Raw genomic sequence first — 11,372 nt, 5'->3', positions numbered from 1 at the left:
ATATTAATACATTTTACCCAAATTTATATTATATAAACCCCAAACAAAATGAAATGTCTACGAGCTTCATTAAAGTGTTTAACTCAAACACTGCCAACTTATATTTACACTAATATTTTTAACAATCGTAATTGATTTTTCTTAATTGAAACCAGCTAGCCCACAAGTTATTTGACTTCCCTTTCAAAAGATATCAGCCCTCCATACTTTAATGCCTTTTTCGAAAGCTCGCAAAAATTTTCGACCAAGTATTTATAAAAAAAGAAAAAAAGATAATTATATAATGCACGTGCCGCACGAGCACTGTCCAGACTGTCCAGTACCAGTTCAAGGTAGCCCTTTGGCCTACCCCAATAGAGAAATGCCATTTGGTTCAGCTTCATTTTGGTAAGAGGAGACCCTGCTGATTCGGCCATGGCGGGTGATGAGCTCCATGTTGTGATGCTGCCATGGTCGGCCTTTGGCCACATGATCCCCTTTGTGCAACTCTCCATGGCCTTGGCCAAAGCAGGAGTCCGTGTCTCCTTCGTTTCCACTCCACGCAACATTCACAGACTCCCCAGGCCACCCCCAACTCTATCACCCCAAATACAGATGGTGGAACTCCCGCTTCCCGCCCTGGATTACGCGTCGCATCCCTTACCAGAAGGCGCCGAGGCCACCACTGATGTCTCTTTCGACCAAATTCAATTCTTAAAAGTCGCCTACGATCTCCTCAAACACCCCTTCCGGCGATTCGTCGCCGATAGATCTCCCGATTGGATAGTGGTAGATTTCTGCTCCCCCTGGATCGCAGATATCGCAGCAGAGCATCGTGTCCCCGTCATTCACTTCTCTGTTTTCTCTGTCACCGCAAACGTGTTCGTCGGCCCAGAGGGCTACCTTGTCGGGGAAGGCCAGCGGAGGCTTCGGTCTTCGCCGGAGAGCCTGACGTCGCCGCCGGAGTGGGTGACCTCCCGTCTTCAGTAGCTTTCCGGAGCCACGAAGCTAGGAGCTTTCATGCTGGATTCTTCGGGGGGAATGCTTCCGGCGTGACTGACGCCGAACGGCTGGCCGAGACCCTCAGCGCGTGCCAAGCCGTGGCTGCTCGCGGCTGCAACGAGTTCGCGGGTGAGTATCTCGGTTTATTTGAGAAGCTAATCGGAAAGAGGGTGATTCCGGTGGGATTACTTCCGCCGGAGCCGGTAAATGGGAGGAATAGAGATCACAGAGAGGGAAAATGGTGCGAAATCATCAAGTGGCTGGATGAGCAAAAACCCAACTCTGTTTTGTTCGTGGGGTTTGGGAGTGAGTGCAAGCTAAACAAAGATCAAATTTTTGAGATAGCGCACGGGCTGGAGCTCTCCGAACTGCCGTTTCTCTGGGCACTGAGAAAACCCGATTGGGCGACCGAAGATGTCGATGCTCTGCCGCCGGGCTTCGTCCGCCGGACGTCCGGCGGAGGGGTGGTGTGTCTGGGATGGGCGCCGCAGACGGAGATTCTGGGACACCCGTCAATTGGAGGTTCTCTGTTTCACGCGGGGTGGGGCTCTGCCATAGAAGCTCTGCAGTTCGGGCACTGTCTGGTGGTCTTGCCGTTCATCATCGATCAGGGGTTGAACGCGAGGCTGCTGGTGGAGAAGGGAGTGGCGGTGGAAGTGGAGAGGAGAGAAGACGGGTCTTTTAGCAGAGAAGACATAGCTAAGTCTGTGAGGATGGCTATGGCGTCGGAGGAAGGAAAAGGGGTGAGGGAGCGTGCAAGAGAAGCTCGTAAAGTGTTCGGGGATTTGCAGCTGCACCAAGACTTCTACATTGCTGGCTTTGTTGAATATTTGAAAAATGGCGTGAAGAAGGAACAAAAGCCAACAGTCGCGCCTTAAAATATAAGAGAACTCGTTTGAAAATTAATGGCGATGTTTGTAGTAATGGTGATCGGTGAAAAGGACTGCATGTAACATTGGAATGGAATAAATTTTATCATGTCATCTATTTGAATTTATTATTTTACAAATGAAGTATGACATTAGTTTTTCATTTTTTTTACATTGTAATGCTTATTCTCAATAAAACTTAGGATGATAAAAATAGGAGTTCACGTAATCAAATAAGATGATAATGAAATTTCATTTTACAAAAAATATGTTAATCATAAAATGTGATGTGTTTTAAGATAAATGAAAATATAAAACACAAAATTCATTATTGTATTAAATATGGAAAAGATAAGAAATATTTATTTTAAAATTTTATTATGAAAATATTTATTCTTCTACTATTTGGTTAAAAAAATATCAATTTTTGTACTCCTATTTGCCCTCGAATGCTAGCACATATTTTATTTATATGAACTATTGTATGCATACACTACAACAACAATAACAACAAAACCAAACTTTAAATCTCAGTACGTGGGGTCGGTTATATAAATTATTTTCCGTCATAATAATTATATTATTATCATATTCCATTAGTCTATTCTTGGATTAAACATGACATCACTTTATCAATTATACAACAAGAAGTCAAGAAATAACAATCAAATATAATGTTTAGAACAAAAAGTGTAGACCTCTCTTGAGGTTTGATAAGAGTTCACAGGCCTTCTTTGAGATTTTATAAATCTCACATATCTGTTCTAAAGTTTTCAACATTCCACGGACCTTTTTAATGTTTGATTTTTCGAAAACTTGTACCTTTCAAAAAAAAATATTTTTGTTATAAGGAGAGTTCAATGTTTTTTCCCACCTTAATAAAAGTGAGTATCTTTTGCCCTAATGTTTATTAAAAAAAAAAAAAAGAACCAAGAAGAGACTGCTCAAGGAATTTTTTTTTTTTTTGTTGAAATGGTTTTTTTTTATTTTTTTATTTTTTATAGGTTTAGATTTTTTGATTTGATTTTATTATTTTTGTTTTTGATAGGTCTGTCTGGATTTGTATTTCTGTTTTAATTGGTTGTTGGTGTTGTTTTTGGGAGGACTTTATTTTCTTTATCTGTAATCTTCCAATACTTGTCTTGTAATCATACTATATTCCGCCAAAAATAAGGGCATATCAATAAAGTTTGAATTTTTTTTATTAAAAAAAATCTCCTTCACTCAATTAAGAACGAAAAAAAATAATTAATATTAAAATTATCATCAAAATATCATACTTTTACTTATCCACTGTTTTATGTGTATTGTACCACGCATATGGTACAACTATATAAAATAATGTGTGTTGTTTGTTTGGATAGTAAATATAACATTACTCCACTTTATTATTCACGATTATAGGGCAGCAAAGTCCTCATCATGATTTTTCAAAACGCAAAATTATTAGTGACTCATACTGAATTGCAAGAACCATCCCTTTTACCATGATCCTTCTGTCAGTTCTCTCGTCTCTTCCTTCCTCTCCCTAGGTTCATCTCCTTGTCACTGCCACCCCTTACACCCTCCTTGCCGCCATTAGAAGGACAGTAACTCTCACTAGGCTCACCTCTTCTCTTCCACAATAGAGCCCTAGGCCCTTGCATCCTCTTCTATGGCTGCTGCTATTCCAACTGGAGCCTACCACAACTAGATGTATATATAAAATAGATTAATAAGAAGGCCCTTGAATATGTCGGGCCTTGAAATCTCATTGAAAAACCATTTGTCCATCACAATAGCTAGAGGAGTTTCGGTTTGAGCTATAACATCCTTAGATAAGTACACATCCATTTCTATGCAGAAATGATTTCCTTAACTTAAATGTGAAATGATATTGTTGTTTGGAGGGTGTTTGAAGAATCTACTATTATAATCACATAACTCTTTTTTTCCTTGGATTTTTTTAAATGGACATATGAATTACTGGAATTTGTTTATGGGATTCTGATTTCATCTATGGGACGTGGAGGGGAGACAGGTTTTTTATTTTTTTATTTTTTTATTTTTTATTTTTGCAATTTTCTTAATTTTCGTAAATTGCTTTTGACAGTTTGATTTTCACGAAGGGTCAGGGGATTTTTTTTTTTCTTAGGAGGGTCGAGAGGGTTGATCTAAATGAGACCATATGTATAATAAAATGTAATATGTAATTAACGAATGTGAAATGAAATCCAGTGAATATTTATATAGTTACTATGTAACTTTTGGCCTATCCTCTTCTATTAAATTTCTTTAGAGGAGCAGTGGATTGCCTAAAGACTCGAGCCAAACTGTTGGACATTCTTACGATGTGTTTTGATCCTTAAATTTGAGTTTAAGTGGATTTGGACGAATTTCAATATAATTTTATATTACATTTTATCTAAATTTAATATAAATTCAAATTCAAAACCTTACTAAGGTACAATTTGATTTAGTGACTAAAATTAACAAAAATACTGGACTAAATTGGATTGAATTGGATTGAGTATAATAGTTGACCTGCCCCATGTCATGTTTGCCATTTATAAAGGACGGGATAACAACACATTAGTCACTTGAGAGAGAGAGAGATATATGGCGGGAGGTGGGAATGTTCACGTAGGTGGGGGAGCTAGTTAAATGAGCAGGGCATCACTCGTTAAGCTTGGCCATGGGGGAGTTGGCCAATCCAATCCCTCTATAAATGAGCCAAGTTCCCCTCCCCTACTCAATCCTATTCTCTTTTTATGTTGCACCAAACACACCCTTAAAGTCCGAGTCTAAATTCTAGGCACTTCAGTAGTTCATAATACTTATGTTGTCATCATCTATCAATCATTAAATAAACTACAGGCTCAATTCAATGTCAACAAATGACCAAAGGTCTTATAATAAAATTTTTTTTAACTTATTTTAAGGCTCCATGAGTTAGATTAGCAGTGAATAATCAATGCTTCGGTCTCAAAAATACTACATTTTCCTTCCAAAAAGAAATCATGAAGCAGAATCGTGTCTATCGTACTTGTCTTGACCAAATTAACTTCTTCATAGATACTCTCCATCAAGGCAAAGTGAAAATTTATTGAGGGCTAACCAGTTACCAGTTTACAGTTTAGTCAGCTTTAGCTGTTTAAGAACACTGATAACATTTGTAGGGTTGACACACAACCCCCTCCCACCTGTATACTAATGGATCAGGTAATAAAATTTTATTCCTCTTAAACTCTCATGCCAATTTAGTTTATTTAGAAATATATTCTAGACTTTTTAGTTATGTTTAGATCAGTTAGAAAAAAAGGAAAGAAAAATAAAATAAAATAAAATAATTATTTTCTTTTTTATTTTTTAATATTGAATATTATTAAAATAAAAAATAATTTTAATGTAATTAAAAATTAAGAAAAAATAAATGGTAATGATGTGTTAGATTGAATTTCTATTCATTAATTTTCTATATATTCTCATGATAACTATTGTGTTTTTGTGATTCATATACTTGATGGATTGCATAAACAAGGAAGAAAACATAGTGGAAAATCACATCTGCTGAGGAGCAATAGGAAAGTAGTCGACTATTTGACTTAAACAATCAACGATTTAACTCCAAAATTCAGACAATTTACATTTTGTCTGAAACAGTTGACGGTTTATCTCGGGACAGCCCGCACAGATTTTAAATTTTGAATATTTGAACATTATTTTGGTTGTGTTTCGGGGGAAAATCTCCCAAGAGGCTTATATATACATAGAATACGCTGTCTATAACATGTCAAGTGAGTTAAGTGTGGTTGAGAGAGAATTGAGAGGATTCTTGTATTACTCCTATAATTTACACAAGAATATAGTGAATCTTTACTGTTTGCTTTCGTGGACGTAGACATTGCCGAATTACGTGATTCTCTATGTCTTTGTGATGGTTATTGCTTTAAATTTACTTGTTGTAGTTGTGGATTGCTCTATATATTCATCATTAGATTGCCGTGGTGTGTGTTTGTTTTTTTACACAAATATATATATATATATATATATATATATATATTTCGTTGTGCATATTTGGGGGTTTTAACACAACAATAACCAAACATGAAAAGATAAATTCCTTTAAAGTTCTTTTGAATCTTGAAAAATATTAGAAAAAAAAACATAAAAATATTAAGGAATTTACTTTTTTGTATTTGGTTATCAAAGAAAATGACAAAAAAGAAAGAAAGAAAGAAGAAATATATAGCAAATAAATTAACAAAATTTTAATTTCAGGCCTGATTAGTATTTAATTTTTTTGAGATCTTATTCATATTAGAAAAAAAAATATAATATTTGATTTGGAGAGAAAATAAATGGAAAATAAATTTTCTTTTTATTTTCCTTTCTTGTCCTTTTCCTAATCAAAATTCTCGATCGAAGCGTATCCTATTTTTTTTTTTTTTTCCCTTTTCCTAAGGTTTTCCAAGCTCCAAACCTAGCCAAAAAGAATTTGTGCAAAGGAATGCACCCATCAATATATAGAATTTGAAGATTGATATTGAATGACTATGACTTAGCTAGTTCCTTAATTATCCTAGGATACGATCTAGCATAGAGGATGAACCAATATCTTTGTGTAATTTGGACTTTAATAAGTACAATTCGAAACTTAAAAAAAAAAAAGGAAAATACAAGAAAATATAAAGAAATTTATTTTTTAATGTTTGATTATTGAGAAAAGTAACAAGAAAAATAAAGTATATGGTAAATCATTGAAAAAAAAAATTTTAGTTCTACACATGATTTTCATTTGTTTTTTTAAATTTTTTTTTAATAATATTCTAAAAAGTTTCAATTTTCATATTATTCAATATAAAGAGAAAATATAATAAAAAATAATTTTTTTTCTTTCTTTTTGTTATCTTTTTTCATTAAAAAAAAATAAAAAATCTTTGATGTGATATAGGGTCTAAAGACCTCTTAATTGGTTGGGACTAAAAAAAAAAAACAACATTTGAAGCATGTGAATAATTATCTCTCTCTCTCTTTGATTTTATTTTTGCAAGTCTTAATTCAGAGAACAAGAGCAGAGAGTTTTGAACTCTCCCCTAATTGATCCTAACCTACCAAGATGAGTATCTACCCTCTTTTGATCCCCTTTTTCTTTTATTTTCTCAATCCGTCTTCTTATTTTTTTTCATTTCAATTTTATTTTCTTTTTTTCCATATATTTTCTCTCACTTTCCCACTAATCAAACAAGGGAAACCAAAGTTGGGTTTAAGGTTAGGCTAAGGGTTTAGGGTTTATGTAACGACCCGAAGAATAATAGTATTTAAATAATAAAAGAAAGGGAAATAGGAACCGAAAACAGAAGGAGGCAGTCAACTTCGTCGACGACGTTGCATTTTGGAAAGGATAAATCCCAGAAATCTTTCAACTCCTCGTCGACGAATACAGGGATTCGTCGATGAATTTTGTATTGGGCTCGTCGACGAGGTGACGTGGCTCGTCGATGAGAAAATACTGAGAGGATGATTTTTGGGTTTCTGAATTTCGTCGATGAAGAGGAGAGTTCGTCGACGAATTTTGTATTGAGTTCGTCGACAAGATGACGTGGCTCGTCAACAAAGGCTTGTGTATAAATATGCTAAAATTGGGTTTTTTCTGCAGAAAATTCACGAGAAACCCCTTCTCTCTCTAGATTTTCAATTTCTCCTCCTTCTCTCTTCGATTTCGGGCCGGATTTCAGCCAGTTTGAGGATCTGAAGCCACCACAACGCTCCTGAGAAAGTTCTCTACAAATCTGTTGGAGCGGATTGTTGGTTGGGCTAAAGTGGAAACCATCCCAAATCCAGGGTAAGATTTTCTACTCAATATTTGAATTTTTTGCAGTTGTAGGAAGTGTTATACGTTTAGAAACACTGAACTTTAGTTCTGGGGAATATTGTTTTCAGGGTGTTGAGTTAGGAACCCTGTGGGTGTAGGACAGATTTTCTTAGGGGTTTTTCAAGAATCAGGTAAGGGGATAAACTAAGCTAATCCTTTTTGAGGAAATGAATGTATATATATAACATTTGATTTTTGGTAAGTAAACATATTTTTATATATGATTTATATTTGGAAAAAAGCTGTTAAAATGAGGATACGTTGAATATGTGAAAAACCTGTTAGTGTGGCATGAGTATAAATGTTATGAAATACTGTTTTCTGGAAATGTGATTATGATACGGGTTTTTATAATGGAAAACTGGCGTACGGGCCGAGATTTTTATATATTTGCCGGCGTACGGTCCGTGCTATGTGTATGTTTTGCCAGTGTACGGGTTGAGCTACGGATATGTTTGCCGGTGTACGGGCTGAGCCATGGATGTGATTTGCCAGTGTATGGGCTGTGCTATGATTTACCGGCGTACGGGCTGAACTATGATAAAATGTGTAATACCAGCATAGGAGTAGATGATTTTCATGATACACGAATATATGCAAAATGACATGATTAATTTGATAATTAATGATGTGAAATATTCATGTATTACAGTTTCAGTATATGTTATATGATATTAGAACCTAATTGGTTTGGTCTAGGCTAACACTTGCACGGTACCGTTGTTATGTGTCCATGGTCTTCGTGATCATGATATTTGTGTTAACGCCACTGTACGGAGTGGTGTGAGATTGGATAGTCGATGTGGTTTTTAAGAAGTGTGTGAGCGCCCTTGCTGTACGGACCAAGTCTGGCAGACCCATCAGACTTATAGATTGTACTTTTGACTTGGTAGTGGTCGGCCAACCATTGTCAGGTCTTGCCTTTGGGCCACACAACCCAGTCATGTGGGGGTAATACATGACAATAGTCAACTAACCTACCAGGAATGTTTTTGTATTATTATGATATGAGATGAAATATATTTATGAAAATGTAATATGTTCTGCCATGTTTTGATGATATATATGTTCTCCCAGATTCGATATAACGGTTACTGATTATGTTCTAGATGGTATATGTATAACACAGAATACTCATGTTGCCACACACTGGTATTAGTTTATTTCCCTTACTGAGAGGTGTCTCACCCCAAAATTTTATAAAATTTTCAGGAGCCCCAGATAAGAGAGCGAGAAAAGCCCCGATGATCTAGAGCTGTAGATCTACCCTTCTAGAAGGGTAAGTATTTTGACAGGGACGAATGTATTTTGTGGAATTAGCCCTAAGACATCTTTTTGGGTCAAGTGTTGTATATGTATATACAGTGATTGTAGTAACTCTGATATTGTGATGTATGATATAATGAGATGGATATGATTGTGTATTTCCCGCTGCTTAGGCTTTTGCTATATGTTCTGATGTATCCCTGGTACCCACGGGTCCTGGTGGATTATGACCTGTTGAGATTTATTCTATTGATTTTATTTTTAAAAAATGTGAAAATTAAGCAGGTCGCCACAGTTTGGTTGGATTAGGCTAAGTCAGACCCACTTGGGCCTCTTGGTTTAGGTCTCTATTGACTTTACTGTCATCCCATGAGGGGGGTGAATTGGATATTTAAAAATTTCTTTCCTAGGTCAACAAACCAGCAGCAGTATTTCACAAACCTATGACCAATCTAGAACGTGTAAGAAGCAAGCCAATAAATACAACTGTAATTGATTTGTTCCAAATAAATTAAACAACCATGCACAGTATAGTAAAGCAAATAAAATAAGGATGACACCAGATGTGTTATCGAGGTTCGGCAAAAGTGCTTACGTCCCCGCCTCTAGCTTGCAAACCCGATGATTCCACTAAAGCTCACTTAATGGATGCAACGACATCGTATATAATATAATGTCGAATTGGCAGGGCTGACCTCAACCTTTACAATTAATCCTTAACGGGTTTGATTACCGCCCCCTTAGGCCATGCTTAGAATACAACAGATAATCAAATACAAATTTTGTGTACAATATGCGTGCTTCTCCAATAAGCAGATTTTAACCAATATAACTAATGCACTTCAATATGATAGGATATTATAAGCTCAATGAAGATTATGTAACTACTCTTAAGATAATGCAAGCAAAGCAATCACAGTGTGAGAGTGTATGTGTAGGGATCTTTGATTCAAAACAAAAATATCAATCACAATGCTCAATATCAAAGATCTGAAATACCCAAGCAAGAATCTCATAAGTGTTTTTAAAAAGTAAGCACACGAGATATTTTGAAAATCAGCTTGCAGAAAATATTTTCTTCACAACAAAGGACAAGCTCTTGAGTCTTGCAACAAGAATGCAAAGACTCACAAGCTTATGAAAGTTTCCCCATGAAATAAATTTCTGGATTAAATCACGGGGAAAAACTTTTGGCTTACTCTCACTAAAATCACAAAATCAATCAATACAAATGAGCATGTAAGCTTGTAGTGGCAGTGTAGGTTATCTCAAAATACTCTCACCAAAGTTGTTTCTGCAAAGGAGTGATAATGAGAGGAGTATGTAAGCTTGAATGTGAAAGTAGGGCTTAAGGAATTTCAAAGGATATTTTTGATAATCAAAGTCTTAAATCAATCCCTAATTTTTGTAAATGAACGTATATATATATATATATATATATATATATATATATATATATATATATATATAGCCTTTGATAAAAATATACCCGTTAGGACACAAAGGGAATTATTAAAAATGTTTAATCAATTTTTATCCTCAATTACCCTTAATTACCCGCGGTAAAAATATGGCAACTTGAGAGTTTCGATCGTCTGAGTAGACACAAAAAAAAAAGTTAATTTTTCAAGTTTGGGTGTCCAATGAAAGGTTCGGGTGGTTGGGCCAAGGCGATTTTCCAAAAGATTGAGGTTCGATCAACTGGTGCACAGTTCGGTATGCAAACTCCATAATTCGGTCGACCAAGGTGATTTTGAACTTAGAGTTCAGTCACTCGGGAACGGTAAAAAATGTTAGCTTTTATGTTCAATTGACTGTGAACAGTACGTTCAATTTGGACCAATTGCCCGAGCCAAGTCAACCCATTGACTCTAACTATTTGGCCAATCGAGGCATTTTTAATGTGCTAAGTTTGGTCGGCCGAAGCCTTTTCAAACTTCGAGTCAAGTCCTATTTTTGCTTAAATTTTACTCTTATTTGCATAGATATAACTTGTGAGTTAAACGAGATTTTCCAAGTGATGTGTAAGGACCTACAGTCGATCTGAGGTCATTGAGCTTATAGTCCTACCATGCATGTAATGCATTAATTATTACAGACCGACAATTATTACAAACCCAAAATGATTAAAATATTAAATACAAATAAAAGCAATTTGGTCTTCATTTCCCTTGTATCTCCATATGCCACCATATGATGTAAGAATGAACCTGCACACAAACTCAGAGCATAGGTAAGATACAAAGATATTTGTCATTATCAAAACAGGATATGACCTATAAGGTCAACATTCTCTCCCTTTTTGATGATGACAAATACTTTATGCAAAAGTGGATATAGTCATGAAAAGCTCTCCCTGAGAATATGCATAAAGGAATTTTAAAGCTTAAGCATGTAAAGAA

The 11,372-nt window shown here is 35.6% G+C and overlaps 1 pseudogene; it reads left to right on the top strand.

The window, feature by feature from the left end:
• The first annotated feature begins 406 nt into the window (after positions 1-406).
• LOC131166122 (putative UDP-rhamnose:rhamnosyltransferase 1) lies at positions 407-1,971 on the top strand (annotated as a pseudogene).
• The last annotated feature ends 9,401 nt before the right edge of the window (positions 1,972-11,372 follow it).

The sequence above is a fragment of the Malania oleifera genome, chromosome 10 (assembly GCF_029873635.1).
Source record: "Malania oleifera isolate guangnan ecotype guangnan chromosome 10, ASM2987363v1, whole genome shotgun sequence".
NCBI classification, from domain to species: domain Eukaryota; kingdom Viridiplantae; phylum Streptophyta; class Magnoliopsida; order Santalales; family Ximeniaceae; genus Malania; species Malania oleifera.
The sequence above is the reverse complement of the archived record's forward strand: the minus strand, read 5'-3'. Positions and strand labels throughout refer to the sequence as shown.